Source organism: Dryobates pubescens, chromosome Z (genome assembly GCF_014839835.1).
Source record: "Dryobates pubescens isolate bDryPub1 chromosome Z, bDryPub1.pri, whole genome shotgun sequence".
Lineage (NCBI taxonomy): Eukaryota > Metazoa > Chordata > Aves > Piciformes > Picidae > Dryobates > Dryobates pubescens.
In genome coordinates this window covers 36,298,388-36,322,860 of record NC_071657.1, presented here as the reverse complement: position 1 = coordinate 36,322,860, position 24,473 = coordinate 36,298,388, and the positions used below count along the sequence as shown (strand labels likewise).

General features: G+C 44.7%; 1 protein-coding gene across 1 annotated transcript in view; it reads left to right on the top strand.

The window, feature by feature from the left end:
* Nucleotides 1–15,370: 15,370 nt before the first annotated feature.
* Nucleotides 15,371–24,473, top strand: part of MEGF10 (multiple EGF like domains 10) — a 108,402-nt gene continuing 99,299 nt past the window's right edge. The window contains exon 1 of the mRNA XM_054178438.1: nt 15,371–15,410. The gene's annotated coding sequence lies outside the window, so the exon portion shown is untranslated. The remainder of the gene's footprint in view (nt 15,411–24,473) is intronic.

Sequence of the window (24,473 nt, the reverse complement as noted above, 5' to 3'; positions counted from 1 at the left end):
TGTGGTTCTGTTTTCTACCTTTTTTTTGTGCTTAGCATGGCTTAGACATCAGAAGTCCCAGCAATGGATTTTGTTCTAGATACATGGACCTATAAATCCTGGTCTTGACCATGCAGTATAAACAATAAGTAGTGTTTTCTGATGGGTGAAGTATACCTAAAGCACCCAGAGAAGTAGAAACAATGTTAGCTGGATTGAATTTAGGTATAAATTTGGTAATATATGGATGAAATGAGGGCTTACCTAGGGCATGCTGCCCAAAAGCTGATGAGGCTGTGAAACATTGCAGTAGCGTTTGTTGGTTGTTGCAGTGATACACTGCTAATGCCAGAGCTGCTTGTTTCATATGCCACATTCCTGCCTCTTAATTTTAGGTCCATATTTCAGGAGTTTTCTTTAGATACTGAAACAAAAATTAAGCAGCCTCTGTTAGAGGACATTATTTCTCACATACATTCAAATATGAACTAGCATTTGAAAATGAGCAATTAACAGCCTGGCTGTATTTGGCACAGAATCATAGACTGGTCTGGGTTGGAAGGGACCCTCAAAGATCATCTAGTGCAACCCCCTCTGCAGTAAGCAGGGACATGCTCAACTAGATCAGGCTGCCCAGAGTCCTGTTACCTTGAATATCTCCAGGGATGAGGTCTCTACTACCTCCCTGGGAAATCTGTTCTGATGTTCCACTACCCTGACACTATGCTAAAGAGCTTGTTCCTAACACCCAATCTAAATCTACTCTTCTCTAGTTTGAAGCCATTGCCCCTCATCCTGTCACGACAGGCCTTTGTAAACAGTCTCTCTCCATCCTTCTTGTAGGCCCCCTTCAGGTACTGGAAGGTCATTATTAAGTCTCCCCAGAGCCTTCTCTTCTCCAGGCTGAACAACCCCAGCTCCCTCAGCCTGTCTTCATAGCAGAAGTGTTCCACCCCACTGATCATTTTTGTGGCCCACCTCTGCCCCTTCACCATCAGGTCCATGTTCCTTCTGTATTGAGCAGTACTCCAGGTGCAGTCTCAACAGAGCAAAGTGGCTGATCACTGCTCTCGATCTGCTGGCTACATGGAGGCAGCAGGACTGAACAAAGAAAGCCCAGAGCAACTTGACAATGTAAGCAAATGTAAGAAAACAAAAGGGAAGAGGGCACAGAAAATGAGTTTATGGGTGTACATGTGCATACATGAGCAGAAAGAAGATCCTTTTATTTATTTGTTAATTTCTGATAGCTGTCTATTGGATTATCCTTCCATGCAGAAAAATGACAGCAACACAGTAGAGATATCTAAGCTTGCATTAAACTGACTGCACTGAATACTTAGTTGGTTAGCTACATCATCGTTGCTCAGTGACAATTTTGCCCTAATGAGACATTAGCTGACACATTTATGTACTAAGAGCTACTTAGTGTTGTTACCATTATACTTATGAGCACATATCACTAATACCCAATGATGATGTTAGATACTCTGTCAAAGGCTTAGAAGCCATCATACTATCCTTCAAAATAATGCAACTACATCTCAGGTAACATAATAAAGAGACCTTGAGAAAATATTGCATTATCCCAACCTTTCAGTTGGATTTGTAAAAAGAAGGCATGATTTTGGCCTCTGAAATAAACACTGGGTTTCACAAGTACATTTGCAATCATTTATCCATTTCAGTTCTAATGCAGAATAGAAATAATGGTTTTGACACATTAGAAGAATACATGAACTGAAGTCTGTTAATACAACATTTCAGTACCTGTACTCCATCCTGTCTGTAGTTAGTGATGGATGGAACTATTAGTACAGGACCTTCTATAATTAGGTCCTTTGAACATTAACAAAAGTATGCAAATTATGTAAATTATATAGAGAGGGCTTTTTCACTCAAATCTGCTTGTATTTAATTTGGAACATACAAAGATGATAGTGAGATTAAAGAAAAAAAAAATTAAAGAATCCAATATTCAAAATAGGGTATGTGGCATACCTGCTTTTTTGTGCAAAATACATATTATACTTCACATTGAGCACTGTTTTACAGTATGCACAGCTTCCTGTGCCATGCAGCATGCAAGGACTGAGAGGCTGGCTAGGTTATTGAAAAGTTTTGTTGAGATTTGAATGAAGATTCCTAAACAGTCTAACATGTGAACATACTTTCTGAAGAAAATATTGTAATTTTTGATACATTGATTTTATATCTAGATACCTATTTGCATTCCGTGAACCTAACAGCTGCTTCCTAACCTTCAAGTATGTTTTTAAAAGAAAATGCCTATAAACTTTACTCTACATTAGGTGTTCTCTCTGAAAATTTCCTGTTTAGTAATAAAACTGAAGAATTATTATTTTTGCTTCATTCATGATCCCAGCTTTTTTGGAACATATTATTCTATTTAAAAAAAATAAATCTATGTAAAGTATCATAATCTCACTAATTTGGTTGTGAAAATATGTACTACATATGTAAAACTATGGTTTGTATGTGTTATAACTGGGAGAAGCCAATTGACAAATACTGTTTTGTGAACAGTAGCTCACTATTCAAGTCTGGATGTCTGGGTTTAGGAAAGGTAGCAAGGAACTAGATGGAAGACATGGAGGTTTAATCAGAAGCTCTGTTCATGTAAAGCACCAAAACATTTTAGGAAGAAGGTTTTTATTTTAGATAATACATAGCACAGAAAAGTTTCCTGAAGGAGGAGAACAAAAATGACATCAGGCTTTCTGTTTTGGCCATTTACCTCATGGGTCTGATTTGTGGGGTTTATCCTTCCTCATGCGGTAAAAAAAGGATTAAGAGTGACAGCCCTGTTTCCATGCACAGCCAGAGGATGGGCCTTTCATAAGCTGCAGAACCCCTGGTGATGTGTGTGGTGGTGATGTAATAGCAGACAGAACGTTGCAGTGGTGGTTGCCACGATACAGAGCATTGGTGACACAGCCACCCAGGACCTTAAGTGAAAGGGTGCACAGTGAGCTGGCCCAGGCAGGAGGCGTTCGGTGAGTAAGGGCTGAGGTGAGAGTGTAGGGAGGCGGGCAGAGGGTAGATGGCAGGGATGTTGGGTTTGGACAGTGAGGGAGGGGTTGCCCATTGCACCACAGAGAGTGGTTGCTCTTCCTTTGTCTTTCACAGACAGAGACAAACTAGGATAGGATCAAACAAGGGAGCACTCCTGATATCAGCCAGAAAGCCATAGGGATTACCTGCAGTCTACAAGTACACAGACATTGACATCAGTAACCAAAAGCTCGGCAGAAACTAGACCAGCCATTGCCAGTGCTGAGCATAGGTGGCTGATCTTTTTGTATCTTAATCTGCATTTAGAGATGAAGACCCAGGCAAGCCCAGAACCAGACCATGGAGCCCTGCTGTCCGCAGCCACGCAGCAAGAGAAATTCTCTACACTATGTCCCTACAGAACAATGACATTGACAGTGAATTAAGTCAACACCAGCCTGGCAGAGCTTTCAGGGCGGGTCGTCCATACTGAGCAAAGGTGGCTGCTCCAAGTTGTTGTTACCCTATCTTTTAGAGCTGCAGACCCAGAGAAGCTCAGGACCATCCACGATGCACTGTTATTCAAGACAAAAAAGAAAGAGGTTCCCTGCATTCTACATGGACACAACAATTGAGTTAAGTAATCACCAGCCTGGCAGACCTCTGAGCAGGGGTTGCCCATGTTGAGCAAAGGTGGCTGCTCCATTATTTTATTACCCTGACTTTTAGAGCTGCAGACCCAGACAGGCTGAAGACCAAGCTACGGTTCACTGCTATCCACAGCCACAGGACCAGAGAGATTGCCTGCAATCTACATGGACACTGCCATTGAGTTAAGTAATCACCAGCCTGGCAGAACTTTGGGTGGGGGTTGCCCATGTTGAGCAAAAGTGGCTGCTCCCTTGTTTGGTTACCCTGCCTTTTAGATCTTCAGACCCAGAGAGGCTCAGGACCAGCCATGGTGCAGTGCTATTACAGCCACACAGCCAGAGATTCCCTACAGTCAACATAGTCCCTGCCATTGAGTTAAGCAATCAGAGGACTGGGAGAGCTTTGAGCAGGGGTTGCCCATGTTGAGCAAAGGTGGCTGCCCCTTTGTAAGTTCTCCTGCCTTGTAGAGATGAAGAGCCAGCTGTTGTGCACTGCTGTCCACAGCCCCAGGGCCAGAGAGATTCCCTGCATTCTACATTGTCAATGCCATTGAGATAAGTAATCACCAGGCTGACAGAGCTTTGGGTGGGGGTTTGTTTCAGGAACAGTGTGGCCAGCAGGAGCAGGGGTGTGATTCTCCCCCTGTACACTGCACTGGTTAGGCCACACCTTGAGTACTGTGTCCAGTTCTGGGCCCCTCAGTTTAGGAAGGATGCTGACTTGCTGAAACGTGTTCAGAGGAGGGCCGTGAAGTTGGTGAGGGGTTTGGAGCACAAGCCCTAGGAGGAGAGGCTGAGGGAGCTGGGGTTGCTTAGCCTGCAGAAGAGGAGACTCAGGGGTGACTTTATTGCTCTCTACAAATACCTTAAGGGAGGTTGTAGACAGGCGGATGTTGGTCTCTTCTCTCAGCAACCAGCACTAGAACAAGAGGACACAGTCTCAGGCTGCACCAGGGGAGGTTTAGGCTGGATGTTAGGAAGAAGTTCTACACAGAGAGAGTGATTGCCCATTCAAATGGGCTTCCTGGAGAGGTGGTGGAGTCACCATCATTGGAGGTGTTCAGGAGGAGACTTGATAAGGGTGCTTGGTTGCATGGTTTAGTTGATTAGGTGGGTTGGATTAGTTGATTAGAATAGAATAGAATAGAATAGAATAGAATAGAATAGAATAAACTAGGTTGGAAGAGACCTTCAAGATCATCGTGTCCAACCTATCATCCAACACCACCAAATCAACTAAACCATGCAACCAAGCATCCTGTCAAGCCGCGCCCTGAACACCCCCAGCGATGGCGACCCCACCACCTCCTCGGGCAGCCCATTCCAGTGGGCAATCACTCTCTCTGTGTAAAACTTCCTCCTAACCTCCAGCCTAAACCTCCCCTGGTGCAGCCTGAGACTGTGTACTCTTGATTATAGTCTGGACACGATGATCTGGAAGGTCTCTTCCAACCTGGTCTATTCTATTCTATTCTATTCTATTCTATTCGCCCATGTTGAGCAAAGGTGGCTGCTCCCTTGTTTGGTTACCCTGCCTTTTAGATGTTCAGACCCAGAGAGGCTCAGTTCCAGCCATGGTGCACTGCTATTCATAACAAAACAGAAAGAGGTTCCCTGCATTCTGCACGGACACTGCCATTGAGTTAAGCAATCAGAGGACTGGGACAGCTTTGAGCAGCGGTTGCCCATGTTGAACAAAGGTGGCTCCTCCCTTGTTTTGTTACCCTGTCTTTTAGATCTGCAGACCCAGAGAGGCTCAGTTCCAGCCATGCTGCACTGCTATTCATAGCAAACCAGAAAGAGATTCCCTACAGTCAACATGGTCGCTGCCATTGAGTTAAGCAATCAGAGGACTGGAAGAGCTTTAGTCAGGGGTTGTGCATGTTGAGCAAGGGTGGCTGCCCCTTTGTAAGTTCTCCTGCCTTGTAGAGATGAAGAGCCAGACAGGCTGAGGACCAGGCTATGGTTGACTGCTATCCACAGCCACAGGGCCAGAGAGATTCCCTGCAATCTACGTGGACACTGCCATTGAGTTAAGTAATCATTGGACTGGGAGATCTTTGGGCAGGGCTTGCTCATGTTGAGCAGAGGTGGCTGCCCCTTTGTAAGTTCTCCTGCCTTGTAGAGATGAAGAGCCAGATGTTGTGCACTGCTACCCACAGCCACAGGGCCAGAGAGATTCCCTGCAATCTACGTGGACACTGCCATTGAGTTAAGTAATCACCAGCCTGGCAGAGCTTTGGGTGGGGGTTGCCCATGTTGAGCAAAAGTGGCTGCTCCCTTGTTTGGTTACTCTGTCTTTTAGAGCTGCAGTGCCAGAGAGGCTCAGGACCAGCCACGGTGCAGTGGTATTTACAGTCACACAGCCAGAGATTCCCTACAGTCCACATAGTCCCTGCCATTGAGTTAAGCAATCAGAGGACTGGGAGAGCTTTGAGCAGGGGTTGCCCGTGTTGAGCAAGGGTGTCTGCCCCTTTGTAAGTTCTCCTGCCTTGTAGAGTTGAAGGCCTGGACAGGCTCAGTTCCAGCCATGGTTCACTGCTGTCCACAGCCCCAGGGCCAGAGAGATTCCCTGCATTCTACGTGGACACTGCCTTTGAGTTAAGTAATCACCAGCCTGGCAGACCTCTGAGCAGGGGTTGCCCATGTTGAGCAAAGGTGGCTGCTCCATTATTTTATTACCCTGCCTTTTGGAGCTGCAGACCCATACAGGCTGAAGACCAAGCTACGGTTCACTGCTATCCACAGCCACAGGGCCAGAGAGATTCCCTGCAATCTACATGGACAATGCCGTTGAGTTAAGTAATCACCAGCCCGGCACAACTTTGGGTGATGGTTGCCCATGTTGAGCAAAGGTGGCTGCTCCCTTGTTTGGTTACCCTGCCTTTTAGATCTTCAGACTCAGAGAGGCTCAGTTCCAGCCATGGTGCACTGCATTTCATAGCAAAACAGAAAGAGGTTCCCTGCATTCTGCACGGACACTGCCATTGAGTTAAGCAATCAGAGGACTGGGACAGCTTTGAGCAGGGGTAGCCCATGTTGAACAAAGGTGGCTCCTCCCTTGTTTTGTTACCCTGTCTTTTAGATCTGCAGACCCAGAGAGGCTCAGTTCCAGCCATGCTGCACTGCTATTCATAGCAAACCAGAAAGAGATTCCCTACAGTCAACATGGTCGCTGCCATTGAGTTAAGCAATCAGAGGACTGGAAGAGCTTTAGTCAGGGGTTGTGCATGTTGAGCAAGGGTGGCTGCTCCTTTGTAAGTTCTCCTGCCTTGTAGAGATGAAGAGCCAGACAGGCTGAGGACCAGGCTATGGTTGACTGCTATCCACAGCCACAGGGCCAGAGAGATTCCCTGCAATCTACGTGGACACTGCCATTGAGTTAAGTAATCACCAGCCTGGCAGAGCTTTGGGTGGGGGTTGCCTATGTTGAGCAAAGGTGGCTGCTCCCTTGTTTGGTTACTCTGCCTTTTAGATGTTCAGACCCAGAGAGGCTCAGTTCCAGCCATGGTGCACTGCTATTCATAGCAAAACAGAAAGAGGTTCCCTGCATTCTGCACAGACACTGCCATTGAGTTAAGCAATCAGAGGACTGGGACAGCTTTGAGCAGGGGTTGCCCATGTTGAACAAAGGTGGCTCCTCCCTTGTTTTGTTACCCTGTCTTTTAGATCTGCAGACCCAGAGAGGCTCAGTTTCAGCCATGCTGCACTGCTATTCATAGCAAAACAGAAAGAGGTTCCCTGCATTCTGCATGTACACTGCCATTGAGTTAAGCAATCAGAGGACTGGGAGAGCTTTAGTCAGGGGTTGTGCATGTTGAACAAGGGTGGCTGCCCCTTTGTAAGTTCTCCTGCCTTGTAGAGATGAAGAGCCAGACAGGCTGAGGACCAGGCTATGGTTGACTGCTATCCACAGCCACAGGGCCAGAGAGATTCCCTGCAATCTACGTGGACACTGCCATTGAGTTAAGTAATCATTGGACTGGGAGATCTTTGGGCACGGCTTGCTCATGTTGAGCAGAGGTGGCTGCCCCTTTGTAAGTTCTCCTGCCTTGTAGAGATGAAGAGCCAGATGTTGTGCACTGCTACCCACAGCCACAGGGCCAGAGAGATTCCCTGCAATCTACGTGGACACTGCCATTGAGTTATCACCAGCCTGGCAGAGCTTTGGGTGGGGGTTGCCCATGTTGAGCAAAAGTGGCTGCTCCCTTGTTTGGTTACCCTGTCTTTTATAGCTGCAGTGCCAGAGAGGCTCAGGACCAGCCACGGTGCAGTGGTATTTACAGTCACACAGCCAGAGATTCCCTACAGTCCACATAGTCCCTGCCATTGAGTTAAGCAATCAGAGGACTGGGAGAGCTTTGAGCAGGGGTTGCCCGTGTTGAGCAAGGGTGTCTGCCCCTTTGTAAGTTCTCCTGCCTTGTAGAGTTGAAGGCCTGGACAGGCTCAGTTCCAGCCATGGTTCACTGCTGTCCACAGCCCCAGGGCCAGAGAGATTCCCTGCATTCTACGTGGACACTGCCTTTGAGTTAAGTAATCACCAGCCTGGCAGACCTCTGAGCAGGGGTTGCCCATGTTGAGCAAAGGTGGCTGCTCCATTATTTTATTACCCTGCCTTTTGGAGCTGCAGACCCATACAGGCTGAAGACCAAGCTACGGTTCACTGCTATCCACAGCCACAGGGCCAGAGAGATTCCCTGCAATCTACATGGACAATGCCGTTGAGTTAAGTAATCACCAGCCCGGCACAACTTTGGGTGATGGTTGCCCATGTTGAGCAAAGGTGGCTGCTCCCTTGTTTGGTTACCCTGCCTTTTAGATCTTCAGACTCAGAGAGGCTCAGTTCCAGCCATGGTGCACTGCATTTCATAGCAAAACAGAAAGAGGTTCCCTGCATTCTGCACGGACACTGCCATTGAGTTAAGAAATCAGAGGAATGGGACAGCTTTTAACAGGGGTAGCCCATGTTGAACAAAGGTGGCTCCTCCCTTGTTTTGTTACCCTGTCTTTCAGATCTGCAGACCCAGAGAGGCTCAGTTCCAGCCATGCTGCACTGCTATTCATAGCAAACCAGAAAGAGATTCCCTACAGTCAACATGGTCGCTGCCATTGAGTTAAGCAATCAGAGGACTGGAAGAGCTTTAGTCAGGGGTTGTGCATGTTGAGCAAGGGTGGCTGCCCCTTTGTAAGTTCTCCTGCCTTGTAGAGTTGAAGAGCCAGACAGGCTGAGGACCAGGCTATGGTTGACTGCTATCCACAGCCACAGGGCCAGAGAGATTCCCTGCATTCTGCACGGACACTGCCATTGAGTTAAGCAATCAGAGGACTGGGACAGCTTTGAGCAGCGGTTGCCCCTGTTGAACAAAGGTGGCTGCTCCCTTGTTTTGTTACCCTGTCTTTTAGATCTGCAGACCCAGAGAGGCTCAGTTTCAGCCATGCTGCACTGCTATTCATAGCAAAACAGAAAGAGGTTCCCTGCATTCTGCATGTACACTGCCATTGAGTTAAGCAATCAGAGGACTGGGAGAGCTTTAGTCAGGGGTTGTGCGTGTTGAGTAAGGGTGGCTACCCCTTTGTAAGTTCTCCTGCCTTGTAGAGATGAAGAGCCAGACAGGCTGAGGACCAGGCTATGGTTGACTGCTATCCACAGCCACAGGGCCAGAGAGATTCCCTGCAATCTACGTGGACACTGCCATTGAGTTAAGTAATCATTGGACTGGGAGATCTTTGGGCAGGGCTTGCTCATGTTGAGCAGAGGTGGCTGCCCCTTTGTAAGTTCTCCTGCCTTGTAGAGATGAAGAGCCAGATGTTGTGCACTGCTACCCACAGCCACAGGGCCAGAGAGATTCCCTGCAATCTACGTGGACACTGCCATTGAGTTAAGTAATCACCAGCCTGGCAGAGCTTTGGGTGGGGGTTGCCCATGTTGAGCAAAAGTGGCTGCTCCCTTGTTTGGTTACCCTGTCTTTTAGAGCTGCAGTGCCAGAGAGGCTCAGGACCAGCCACGGTGCAGTGGTATTTACAGTCACACAGCCAGAGATTCCCTACAGTCCACATAGTCCCTGCCATTGAGTTAAGCAATCAGAGGACTGGGAGAGCTTTGAGCAGGGGTTGCCCGTGTTGAGCAAGGGTGTCTGCCCCTATGTAAGTTCTCCTGCCTTGTAGAGTTGAAGGCCTGGACAGGCTCAGTTCCAGCCATGGTTCACTGCTGTCCACAGCCCCAGGGCCAGAGAGATTCCCTGCATTCTACGTGGACACTGCCTTTGAGTTAAGTAATCACCAGCCTGGCAGACCTCTGAGCAGGGGTTGCCCATGTTGAGCAAAGGTGGCTGCTCCATTATTTTATTACCCTGCCTTTTGGAGCTGCAGACCCATACAGGCTGAAGACCAAGCTACGGTTCACTGCTATCCACAGCCACAGGGCCAGAGAGATTCCCTGCAATCTACATGGACACTGCCATTGATTTAAGTAATCACCAGCCCGGCACAACTTTGGGTGATGGTTGCCCATGTTGAGCAAAGGTGGCTGCTCCCTTGTTTGGTTACCCTGCCTTTTAGATCTTCAGACTCAGAGAGGCTCAGTTCCAGCCATGGTGCACTGCATTTCATAGCAAAACAGAAAGAGGTTCCCTGCATTCTGCACGGACACTGCCATTGAGTTAAGCAATCAGAGGACTGGGACAGCTTTGAGCAGGGGTTGCCCATGTTGAACAAAGGTGGCTCCTCCCTTGTTTTGTTACCCTGTCTTTCAGATCTGCAGACCCAGAGAGGCTCAGTTCCAGCCATGCTGCACTGCTATTCATAGCAAACCAGAAAGAGATTCCCTACAGTCAACATGGTCGCTGCCATTGAGTTAAGCAATCAGAGGACTGGGAGAGCTTTTGTCAGGGGTTGTGCATGTTGAGCAAGGGTGGCTGCTCCTTTGTAAGTTCTCCTGCCTTGTAGAGATGAAGAGCCAGACAGGCTGAGGACCAGGCTATGGTTGACTGCTATCCACAGCCACAGGGCCAGAGAGATTCCCTGCAATCTACGTGGACACTGCCATTGAGTTAAGTAATCACCAGCCTGGCAGAGCTTTGGGTGGGGGTTGCCTATGTTGAGCAAAGGTGGCTGCTCCCTTGTTTGGTTACCCTGCCTTTTAGATGTTCAGACCCAGAGAGGCTCAGTTCCAGCCATGGTGCACTGCTATTCATAGCAAAACAGAAAGAGGTTCCCTGCATTCTGCATGTACACTGCCATTGAGTTAAGCAATCAGAGGACTGGGAGAGCTTTAGTCAGGGGTTGTGCATGTTGAACAAGGGTGGCTGCCCCTTTGTAAGTTCTCCTGCCTTGTAGAGATGAAGAGCCAGACAGGCTGAGGACCAGGCTATGGTTGACTGCTATCCACAGCCACAGGGCCAGAGAGATTCCCTGCAATCTACGTGGACACTGCCATTGAGTTAAGTAATCATTGGACTGGGAGATCTTTGGGCAGGGCTTGCTCATGTTGAGCAGAGGTGGCTGCCCCTTTGTAAGTTCTCCTGCCTTGTAGAGATGAAGAGCCAGATGTTGTGCACTGCTACCCACAGCCACAGGGCCAGAGAGATTCCCTGCAATCTACGTGGACACTGCCATTGAGTTAAGTAATCACCAGCCTGGCAGAGCTTTGGGTGGGGGTTGCCCATGTTGAGCAAAAGTGGCTGCTCCCTTGTTTGGTTACTCTGTCTTTTAGAGCTGCAGTGCCAGAGAGGCTCAGGACCAGCCACGGTGCAGTGGTATTTACAGTCACACAGCCAGAGATTCCCTACAGTCCACATAGTCCCTGCCATTGAGTTAAGCAATCAGAGGACTGGGAGAGCTTTGAGCAGGGGTTGCCCGTGTTGAGCAAGGGTGTCTGCCCCTTTGTAAGTTCTCCTGCCTTGTAGAGTTGAACGCCTGGACAGGCTCAGTTCCAGCCATGGTTCACTGCTGTCCACAGCCCCAGGGCCAGAGAGTTTTCCTGCATTCTACGTGGACACTGCCTTTGAGTTAAGTAATCACCAGCCTGGCAGACCTCTGAGCAGGGGTTGCCCATGTTGAGCAAAGGTGGCTGCTCCATTATTTTATTACCCTGCATTTTGGAGCTGCAGACCCATACAGGCTGAAGACCAAGCTACGGTTCACTGCTATCCACAGCCACAGGGCCAGAGAGATTCCCTGCAATCTACATGGACAATGCCATTGAGTTAAGTAATCACCAACCTGGCAGAGCTTTGGGTGGGGGTTTGCCCATGTTGAGCAAAGGTTACTGCTCCCTTGTTTGGTTACCCTGCCTTTTAGATCTGCAGACCCAGAGAGGCTCAGTTCCCGCCATGGCGCACTGCTGTTCATAGCCACACACACAGTTCTGTGGAAAGAGTGATCTGAACTGCCTAGTGCTTTTCTTTCGTAAAGCTGATAGCACTGACCTGGTGAGAAGATAAGGAACTGAACAGCTTGTGAAGAGAATCCCACGGGGATGGGACTACCTCAGTGTAGAAGTGTCCCTGGATGGTTGCCTCTGAATGGAGTACAGTACTGCTGTGGGATAACTGGCAATATTGCTATGGAAAGGAATACAAGCTAATTTAGTGTGCTTCCGGAGCAAGGCCAAGACGCACTTAAGAGATGGAAATGAAGATCTGCAAAGCAAGCCTTCTAAATGGATGAAAGAGACAGTCTTGTGAAGATAATATGACCATGTTTCAGCTAAAATAACAAAGCAAGGTTGTAACAGCAAAAAAAAACACAGCTTCAAACCAGATCTTGAATTTTGTGAAGACCTTTGCTTAATGAACTGCAATTTTAATATCAATATGATAACAAGCTAAATGGAGTACATGCTAAACTCTCTACCCAAACCATGCTAAACATCACCTGAAATGCAGAGACAGATGGTATTAAGGTATAAAAAGCCATGAGAGGAAGACATGTCTACCGGGAGAAAAGACTGAATTTAGCACAGTTCCTGGGCTGTATTCCTCTTACACCATCCCAGACAGGGATGCCTCCTTTTTAAGAACTATACATTCAATATATGGCTTCACTTTTGCTAGCATTACCATTTCTAGCACACATTAGTGCTACTGCAGAGATTTGCACCTCCAGGTTTTTTACCTGGGATTTATTAAATTGAGTTCCATCACTGTGATAGTTTTAGGCTATGCCTTTAAAATTTTTCACAGATCTTGAACAGAAAAGTAGTAAAATGCAAATAAATCACTAGTGGGTCTAGAAAGGAAAATAAAGATAATTCTAAACAATCCTACTGGAGAGATAAGGAACAAAAACTAGTTGTCTCAAAACAATTTTTCTTCTCACTTCTTCCCTCTGGGAGAGATACTAACTCGCTTCTGCTTGACCTTGGCTGCATTAGCATATTTATCGCTGTCAATCTTGAATTTGTTGTACCTGTTGCTTTAATAAATTAACCCTATAAATTATGTCAACTTCATGAAGTCTGTGTGAGTCCTCATTGGGGCATTGGAAAAGAGGCAAAAGTTAATATTGTCAAAGAGTTCCAGTCAGAGTCCTGGATCTGAGACATCAGGATCTTACTTGTAACATGACAGCCTCCACTGGGTATTACTATTTCTGCATACTGGAAAGGGACAGAAGAAAATTCCATTTTGACATAGAAAAAGAGGAGGCTGCGGCGGTGTTTTTCTAAACAGCGAGTGTATCTGTTGGTAGCACCGAAGATGTTGTTATGGCTCGGGTTTTATTATCTTTTGAAAAAGTCATACACAGGGTAGCTTAGTTTGTCCTAACATTTCAGAGTGTAAGACTAATTGCTTCTGAGTTCTTGGGGAAAAGTTACATTTGGAGCAGTTTAGGGATATCATCTGGTACTGGCAAGTAGGGAACCATGATTCAACACATCTAAGGCCTGCTTTAAGCTCTGTTGGTCAGTGAGTCTGAGGGTCAGTTTACCAATGCATATGCAAACTTTTGTATCTCCTAGAATGATGGAATCATAAAGTTGTTTTGGTTTGAAAAGACCTCTAAGATTGTTGAGGCCAACCATCAGCCTAAGATGGCCACCATGGTCATGAAGCCATGTCCTGAAGGGCCAGGTCCACATGTTTCTTGAACAACTCCAGGTACGGTGACTCCACCATCTCCCTGGGCAGCCTATTCCAATGCCTGACCACTCTTGGAGGAGAGAAACCAATCTAAACCTCCCTTTGGGCACACACCGAGACGGACAAAAGAGAAATATACTTCCATGAAGTTAATCAAACTTAAGCAACAAGCATACAACTGACACAGGTCATCTTCAGTTGGCCAGATCAATTCCTTGTGCCAACAATTACCATTTCCTTCAGGATTAATTAAAAAAAACCTGGCTGTAATTAGGATACTTGATTTGAACCAGCTCAAGAAAGGTTTTTTTTTTTTTTTGTACTTAGTTATTTTTTTGTGGGTTTTAGTCATTTAGGCTTCAGATAAAACTTCTAGTAAGGTTAGCTACAGGTGTTAGGAATATGCATGACAAGAAATGTTGGGTTATGGCTTTATATTGTTTGCTTCAACACATCGAAGATACTCCCTGCAGACAGTGTTGCAGCTCTGTAGCTGCCATATCGTACTAGCAGTTGCTCAAAACTCGGACTCCTGCACCAACAGCAGGTGTCTCTGCTTCCCAGCACATCCCGCCACAGCTCCGAGCGCCAGCTCGGGTCCCCCTTCCGAAGCCTACCCACCCTGTCCGGCCCGCGCAGGCTGGGCCCCGCTGTCACACGCCCGTCTAAGCTGCCGGCAACGGGAGAAACTACTCGAGCTTGTGTAAGGGCAATGATGCTTGCATGGCACAGCTTCCTACTGTGTGGAGTGCAAAGAGCAAAATTCCTCCTACAGATAACATATTCCCTGTTACGCAAGGCAGATTTCCCCTTGCAAAAGCTAATTTGGTAGAATAGCTGTTGTCCTCATTAATTACAATTGCTTTTCATATTTTAACATATTATCATTAGTCTGTCGCTGAGAGGCTGTGCTAAAAGGCGTTTAGGGGACACACATTACGTTTCTAAGACACCTGAGTACTCTTTTATATAAAGACACAAGCAGTGGCTGGTTAGTTTTGCAAGACATTTTCCTTCCCGTGCTCCATGCTGAAGCCTTAGAGAGGAAGAAGGCTCGCAGGTCTGACTTGGGTGAAATGTTTGGTGAATGATAAGCTTCCCTTGAATATGCAAATAAAACTGGAAAAGCAGTGATGTCCTTCCTTTCTCAAGCAATACTGGAGGGGGGCTACATGACGCTTGTTTTCATGTGAATTTGGGTACCCTGACAGAGCCAAGGACTAACTCGCTTGTGGTATCTAAGGAGCTTTGATGATTTTATTTCTGTCAGCTGCTGGATACCCATTCTTCTCGGGGCTGAACGACATCGTATCCGAGGCCCGTATGTATCTTTCAAGTTGTCTGCAAGTGACTAGACGGAGGTAATTTTGGGGCGGGAAAGGACAAGGAAAGCAACATCGTTTCTGGGGATAGCCCTGGGGACGGTATCAGCCTTAAAACCGTGCAAGTGGTTAAGTGCCTGTCCGCCCCTCATGCCCACAAGCGGCATCCCGCAGGACACCGCCCGTTCGCCCGCCCCGGCGGCGGGGCCGGGAGCAGGAGCCGGGGCAGGGGGCGGGGCGGGCCAGGCCGAGCGGAGGATCGGCTGCACACTGCCTGCCCCGACGCACACGTCGCCCCTCGGTCTGCGCGGCGGCGGCGGCACTCTGGATCCGGTCGGACGGGGAGGGCGTCCGCGGCACAGGTAGGTAGGGGACCATCCCGCCTCGCAAAGACGGCGACGGAGTCCGCCCTGCCAGGCACAGGTGCGGCGGCATTCCAAGTCAGGCGGTAGCATCCCAGGTCGGGCGGTGGCTCCGAGTGGGGCGCGGTGTTGGGCTTGCCCTCGGCAGAGGTGTCCTCAGGGTAGCGGTGCCGCCACCTCTGCCGAGCGGGCACGGTCCCACGCGTGTTTTCCTCCACGTTGTCGCCGCTGGGTGATCCGGCTGCTGGGAGGGCTCTGGGGCTCCGGGCAGGCGCTTCTCGCTCGCCCCCGCTCTCATCGTATCCGCCTGCCGCACTGTACCGGTCCGGAGCCAGGAGGGGTGGGTGCAGGCTCTCCGAGGAGGAGATGTTTGGAGCGAGAGAATGTTTTAAAGATTACCCTTCGTTTTCATGGGAAGTTTTTGACATTCCTAAATAGCGACTGGAACGAGGGTGCATATTGAGGTAGAGGGATGCTTATGTATATCTGTAAACGTGTGACCGGCACGTGAAAATACTTATATGTTCAATAACTTGAGAGCCTTCCAGGGTATGTCTTTCAGAAACTCTCAGTTGTGTGGGAATCCTGTACAGATTTTCTTTTGGCGACAGTCATAGTGGTGTTCTGTGTTTCAGCCAAGAAGTAGGCTTGAGCTGGAAATTGAGGTACAAATCAATTGGGAAAAAGAAGCAATTGCTTTTCCTAGAATGAGTTTCGAGTTCAAGGTTTTATGGTAATTTTATAAATTACTTAAATGTTGCTCCCACTCACTGAGTACTTAAATGTAGTCAAAGAGCTGTATTTTCTGGAATTGTGTACAGTTCAAGTTTTTCTCAAGTACAAACTTGATTGTAGAGTGAGTTTAAAACTTCAGTTTGGAACATGCTGTCAGTACTGAAGATATTTCATGGTGTTCGTTCTCAGGTATGTAAGTGAGCATTGGCACCAGCAATCTGGAAAGCAGATTAATACAATGACTATTTAGGAAAAAAGTTTTTAGCCAGCAACTTGGGAGAACAAAAAAAGAACCCCACACAACCCCCGAATTAAAAAAAAAACACACAAAAAGCTAAGTCTGGAGAGTAACATTTGTTTCCCAGCAGATGAGTTACAGACCTGCAATTAAGTCTTAGATGCTTTGACTGAGCAGCATGTCTGCTGTGAGACTGAAACTGAAAGCTGGCTTCAGTCTTCAGTTTACTTGTCAGCATCCCTAAATGACATTTGTGCCCAATAACACAATACCAGGAGGAAAGCATACATAATGAGGTATGTGCATTCTTCTTGAAGTGCATGGAAGCATGGAACTGTCTGAGCAGGAGTTGCAATTCAGGAAAATAGTAGTCTGGGTAGCCAAATGTTGATTACAACTCAATGGCTCTGTACATTAAAAGTTATTAGGAATCCTATTTTTATCTTCTGTTGCAAGTCAGAAAGGCCAGCAGGTGTGCTCCAGATTCATAGTAAGCTGGACAAACAATGTAGTTGAGTCTCATGGTGCTTCTTGTTTGCTCATATAACTCATGAACTTGCACAGCATCAAAACATGAAACCTTATCTAGTGAAATTAGTTTATTTTTTCTTACACAGACAACTGTAATCACTTTGTGGCCTTGTCATAGAATAAAATTCAGTTGTTCTCATGGGGTGGATCAGATGCGTCATATTAGTACTAGTTGTTAATATGCTGTGGAGATGGCATGGCTTTGCATTTGGATTCTTGAGACAGTGCAGTTTTAAGTCTGGAGTGTTACAAGTCTCTGACAGAAGGTGAGCAGTTCACAGGGTTGGCACTGAATTTTCTGTCTCCCTCAGTGATTACAAACCATATCTTGCAAAGGTATTCTCACCTGTGGCAGCTCAGTGACCAGTGTGAGGTAAGCTATTTAGTTCTCCTGGAAATTACTTACCAGATAGTTCCCCTGTTTTGAGTCTTGAGTCTAAAATGATAAGAGTCCACAGTCTGCACAGCTGTTGAGGGAAGGGTTGTTCACTCTGGTTTTGATTCCCCACAGACAGCTCCACTATACAGAAACTGTTTGGCCTTTGCCGTAACAACACAATTAGCCCAATTTATATGGTAAATTTTACCTTTTAGGTATTGAAGCTAAAATATGCATGGCTAATACCAACACTTTAAATGTGACTAAAGGCGTGGAGTTGTGTCCTCACGGGGTGGGCACTGGAAGACTTGTCCATGGGTTACAGTGTTAAATGAGTTGTTCCAACCCTGCAGGTGAACAGATGAGACTGACCAAGTTAACAGTCCTGTAGTAACTCTCTTAATCACAGTTTCCACCAAAGGATACACTCTGTGCTGTGAGAACACTTAGGGAAGTAAATGGTGTTTAACAAAAGCAGTTAACTCATTTATGCAAAGGACACAAGAACTGTACATTAACATACTTAAGTTTAACATCATTAACATCTAACAGAGTTTGGAGTGGGCTTTTAACTACAGCCGGTAAGGATCCCTTGAATTTACATGCAGATTACTCGGTAGGAATTTTGCTTTGTCTGCACCTACCTTTTTCTTGACTAGGCATTTTCACTTCTCATTAGAAGTGTCTTTTGAGAAAGGAAAAAAATTAAACAAATTCATTGAATATGTGCTGTAATTCAAAGACATGTTGATTCTTCCATAGAAGGTTCTGGAAGTGATCTAGTTTTTTTGTTTTGGTTTGGTTTTTTGTTGGTTTGTTTTTGTTTGGAGTTTTTTAATGGAATGCAGTGTAGTGCAGTCAGAATTCACTGTAAGACTTTCTTTAGATATACAGTGGAATGTTGTGATGGAATTTCAGTCAAAGTTCTTGCATCCTTATTCCAATTAAGCAGTATCTTCTTTGATGAATGATGCCTGTGGCACCAGCTTTCACTGTATGATAGTCCACTGTCTTGGCCCTGATTTTTAATGATAAGAGGTGATTTTCCTAGTAATTGGTATTCATATTCCCCTTTGAAGAGTTGAAACATTTGCTAGAACCAGCCTGTCCTGAATGTTGATATAACTTCATTATTTTTTAATCTATGAGAAGAATCTGTGTCTTGATATTCCTAACATTTTTCTTAAGGAAAGAGTATGTATTATCTAGAACCATGTGTCAGAAAAACAGGAGAAGTATTTTGGGGTGGGATTTGCTTTACTAGAATGGCTTTATTGATTGCATCAGCATTCTTAATTAACCCATTCAAACTGTCTGGTCTTTAATAGATGTTTTGCTTCTGTAAGGATTTGTGGTTTATGCCTTTGATTGTACACATTAGGTTTATAGTAAAATTTAGACAGACAGCTCTTCATGTTTTGTCTGTGTTTTGTATCTGGTTGTTGGAGAAATTAGCCCATAGTCAGCAATGAGATACTAATTCTGAGCCCTCTTGATGTTCAAGACAACAAAACAGACTGACTTGCTATGTGACCTCTGCAAAGAAATGTTTCCAGCTGCTGTAAAAGAAGAGTCTTTGAAGCCTATCAAGTTTTTTTTATTGAGATGCAAGTTGACTCTTGAAAATAAACTTGAATTTAAAGACTTCATATTCATGTGTTTTATATATCAAATAGAAACACTAGCACTAACAGCTGTAGGTTATACTGCTCTGTTGTCTCACCAGTCCAGGTAGTCACAGCAGCAGAAAAATAGTGGTGAAAGTAATGTTGCCTTTTCTAATATAACATTTAAGACAAAAGCTGATAGGAAATAAAGAAAGACAATAAAATAATGAAAACAACTGTCAAGCCACAGTTACATAGCGATTAATCAAAAATAATGGAAATTAAAGTGTTTAAAGGGATTAATGATAGGGTTTTTTTCAGGTGATAGGACACAGTGTAGAGCTTCTCTGAAACACCAGTGTATTACCTATGAAGACTCTTACCATGGCCTTACAAAAGGAGGGGTCAGCATCTTGCTAAGTACAAGAAACGGTGGGTTTGGGAAGAGACTATTAAAGACAAGGAGAGACTTGGAGAAGTCATAACCTTAAGGCAGTGCAGAAGATAAATTTGTCAGGCTGGACAGGGGAAGACTGGCAGGGTTTTGTGGTGTGGATGAAATTGTCTAGGGGAGCCCTGACCCAGCTCAGTGGCGTCTCTCTTAGGCACTGATGATCTAGCGGAGTGTGCTCAAAACAGTGGTGGAGGGTATAAAGGAGGACCACTTAAGGCTGCTCAAGAATGAAAAACAATCAGGAAAGTGCTAATGTGTGTTTAAGGGACTGACACCTCTGTGAGCAGTGGTGAGGTGGAATACCACTGTGTACTGCTAAACATTGGTTTAGCAGAAGATGCGTTATTTTGATGAAATGTGAAGGAAAGAAAAATAACCTGGACAGAATCCAGTAAGCAAGCTTGCGATTTGTTGTTTGATGCAAACTTCTTTTGGGAAGTAACCATTGCTATGTAACGTTTTCTCTATATCACAAGCATGATGTTATGAGTTCTTGATGCTATGAATTCTTGCTACATTGTTCTTGTTTCTTTCAGGGGCAGACCTTAAAAGCTCTCTTCAAAGTGAGTAGCAGTGTATCCTTAAGCAACTGAGAGATAAATACATGCAGCACAAAATGATTCAGAGAAACAGTAAGGACAGGAGGATGTTCTGAACATATTTTGGTTATAGCTCTATGAGAATATTTTTCACTAATGAAAACAAAGCCATCTATGTAGGGTCTGATTAAGTTCAGTGTGTTCCCAGCATCTTTTGAAGTTTGTCCTATACAGAAATCTTGTTTATCAACTTTTGTGACTCTTTAGAGTACTTGGTGAATTTAAAAGATTTACACAGCAAATAATAATATTGTCACCTTGTAAGCTACTTGTGTTTGTCTTGCAGAAATATTTTGATTTTGTCTTGCAGGCATTCTTCTGAAGTACAGGAGAAAAATATTAAAGGTGGTGGTAACTAACTTTGGATTTTTCTGATCCCCAGCTGTTATTTGTAACAAACTAATTTTCTGTTTAAGGGCTTAGAAAAGTCATGGTTTGCAGTGGATCTGGCAGTGCCACACACCGCCTGTACTCAGCAGTCACACTGCAGTTCTGCAGTGATGCCAACCCAGGGTGTAGGAGCTTCCTGAGATTTTCCCAGCTCTTGATCTGCTTGTGACTTGAGGTTTCCCATGGGGAGCCAGCATGTGCTGTAGGAAACTATATGGTGTGGTCTCGTTTTGACATGAATTTGGACTGTCATAATTCATGTGTAAAGATCCAGGGCTACAGGCTGCTTCAGACTTGCATTGTAGACACAGGCAGGAACAGTGAGGTTGTTAGCCAGTGGAACAAAGGGGAGGAATTTGCAGTTGTAGTGCTGTGCTTGTCTTTTCCTAAACTGGGGTTTAGAGGGATCCCACTACCATGGCAGTATCTGTCTGACCTCACATACTGCAAAGGTGAACTAAATCAAACTTACTTTTAGGTTTTCACTGCTGTTGGCTTCATTCAGAACTTCTGTACTATGGAAGTATTTTTATTTTTTTAATTGCTCAAGAATTTAGCTTGGTGTTGATTCATACACAGTGATTTACATCATGGCTATTTTATGTTATTTTCCCATTTCTTCATGTGACCCCTAAAGCAATGTCAGAATCAGTTGATTTGGATAAGGGCTTTTGAATCCTGACTTTTAAAGTTTCAGCGTTGCTGAACTGATTAACTAAAGAGAAGGGAAAGAGTTTCAATTGCAGGGCTCTGCCAAAAAGAGCCCCCAGAGTGAATGTTTTATGTGAAAGCCAGCCTTGCAGTTTAAGCCCAGAGTGACAAAGATTGTAACACAACGCTGTTCATGTGACAGCCGGACAAAGGGGCCATTATGCATGGCTGGCTGGCATCAGATCCTCCCAAAGCCAATAGCCAGTCTAAGCTTGGTTGCCTCAAGAACATGAATACAGTGGAATTGCTTGCATGTGAAAAAAGAAGGGAAAGACAATTCTGTGTGTGTGTGTGTGCGTGCACACATGTGTGAGCTGAGGTGCGGTTAAGTTGTAGGTTCAATATGACATAATCGATATGTGGTGTTGGTGGGGTTTTGTTTGTTTGTTTTAATTAAGGTGTTGCCAGAACTCAGGAAAAAAACATGTAGCTTAGTACTGAGGACAGATACGGTGGAAGCAAAATGCATACGTCAACAGACTGAGTAGATCTTGCAGTTCCATTGCTGGGTGCTACAAGATTGCTTCCCACTGTGAACTTTTGAGCATCTAAAACTGAGTTTTATTTTCTTCTAAAGTGTTTACAAAGTTTTGGACCACACTGGTCTGCAAACACGTTACGACCTGGAACTTCGGCGCAAGTAGTGCTTATGTGTGTTTGTAGGATTCATTTAAATGTTTGTTCACTTGGAAGCCTTCTTCAAAAGGTTCAGGACCACTGTCAAGAATCAGAGCACTTGGTACATGAAGACATGACCCTGACAATTTGTAAGATGTGGCCCCAAAGACAGCACACTTGTGTCAGACACTGTAAATCTACTTAAAAACAAGGATATTGCATCTGAAGTGGGAAGCTCTTCAATTAGAAATCTGTTTGTTTAAAAACAGCTGTTTTGCCTTTGCAGCCCAGAGGGCTGGATTGTCTTCCCCAGCATGCAGGAGGTGGCACATGATGGTGACTGGAGTCACTGATAATCACACCCAGCCAAGGCATTTTGGCCTCATTTCCTACCTAATGCTGTACATTTTTGTTCTTTTTGTTTATCTTTTAGGTTTTTTCCTTTTTTTTTTTTTTTTTAAAAAAAAATTCCTCTCTTTTTTCTTATTTTCTCTTCTTTCCTTTTACCTTCTTGCCTTCTTTTCTTTTATACTTCTTTCCTTTTTTCCTCATTTTTTTCTCCTTTCTCCCTTTATTCTTTCTGTTTTTTTCTTTTCTGTCTTTTTGTCTCCCTCTTCCCCCCTCCCCACCCCATTCCTAATTGAGGACCTTTTTAAAGTAGTATTTGCTTTTCAGTGGTATTTTCTCCTAAACACTTAGCTTAAGGGCAACACATAATTTACAGATCAGTCTTTGCCTGTTTCGTGGTATGTTGGTACTGGTGTAAAAATAACACAAAGTTAGTTCAGTTTCTTTTACTTCACTTAAGATTCAAATATACTTTTTTTCCCATTTTGCTCTGGGTGTTACAATTTCTGAATACAGAAATTTAAAATATAAAATTATTTCATATTCTACAGTTGTTTTGTTTATACTGACACATTTTTCCTACTTTGTTTACACTTTCCTGGTGAATGTTTTACTTTAGAGAAGCATTTGAAGTGCAAAGAGGAATAGAAAGTATTATTTTGTAACTGGTGGAATATTATATAATTAATTTTTTATTTAGTCAGGTCTCCATCATTAGGCTTTTCTTTGAAGGGGATTTTTGTCTATGCTTTTGAGAAAGACAGTCACCAAAATGACTTAGGCCTGTATTAAGAATTTAGTGTCGTCAGGAATTAATTTGGAGAGGGTTATGCTGTATTCTTTGTTTGGTGTACAAATGATTAATTAGGAAGCATGATATATTGGCCACTCTGTTTAAATGCTCAAACGGGTGCCTGAAATGCTGCTGAACTTGTCAATCTGACATGCACCAATGAAGGCCCAAGCTCAGTCCTTTATCTAATATGTGCTGAGGGTTGTCTACAGCAGGCAGCTCTTTCCTGAACTCACCCATCATGCTCCACAAAACAGGAGCTCAGGGGTTGTTTCAGGCTCTTCATGAGCTGTAACACTTCTGTTCGCAGATTCTTTTTTATGCCAAGTTGCCTATGGTTGATAATCAAAACTAGAGAGCTGAATTAATTTCTCTGAATTTTATGTCACCCAGTTTTGGCCTGAGACTTTGATGGGTTTTTTGGTGGTTATTGCTCTTTCTTTAATTCTGGTGTGCTTGCTCCTGGGATAAAAAACAGGTGTTTGGTTATGGAAGCAAGGTTGGTATCGTTATAGACTAGCTTTTACCCCCAGCATTTACCTTTGTAATGGTTTAGTGCAAGGGCTAAACTGCCTGCACCCTCGATACAAAAGTGAGGGGAAGAGCAACACAGGAACTACAGGGCTGAGATAAAGAGATAAGTGTTTAATGTAACATAAGGTATCATAACCACAATGTTTAGCTAATAATCTGATTAAACTAATAATACAATGCATGATTACCTTAGCTTAGCCTATTTGCAGAAGAAGCACAGTGAAATACACAGCAGGGAAAAAGAAAACATAAAGCAGAAAACCCAGCAGCTACCCAAATCCCGCTCTTTCCACTGCCATGCCTGCAGAAAAGAGACCACACACAAGAAATCAGAACTCAGAAGCAGCAATTGGAACAGGAAGCCTCCCATGTTGCAATCTGAAATTCAAGCCCTGTAATACTTTCCTCCAGTTAGCACTCTCATTTTTGAAGCTGGCATGACTGTGGCATGGTATGAATAACAACAGCAGGTTCAACTCAATCCATGACAACCTTACATGTTTTAGCCCAGCCTGACACTACCACAATAATGAATGTCCTAGAAGTGCATGTCATGTGACACAGAATGTTCTCTGTCCCCTGAAGACAGCAAAGGAAACAGCTTCTCCGAATTGGAAATGTCATCTCTCACATGGCTCTTTTACTCAGTCAAGGGAAGTTACCACTTTGAAATAGTAATGTTTGGATTTGTTCAAATGAACTTGTGTGTGCTTTATTGTTCAGATCACATCCACTTGTACCATGTTTGGTTTGGGGACCAAGAAAATACAAGCACATATTTTAAAAACTATGGATAGGGATTAATGTGGAGATGGTGCTGTATGATTTCTGCCTGCTACATACAATGTTGTATAGGTGTCACCATCTCCTATGATGTAAGCTCTCTGAGCCCTATTTGATACCAGATCCTCCCATCATTTTGCTATTTTCTGATGTACTGGAAATAGCCAAATTACTGTATTCATCGACATCAAAATATGGAAAATTTGAAACTTGTAAAATTTCTCTTTTTTTTTTTTTTTTTTTTATGATGCAGTCAGGAGGTTTTCAGGAATCTAATTACTTTGAATAGATTATGTGGAAAGATGGGAAAGGGATTTAGAAGTTGTCTTCAACAAGTCTTAGT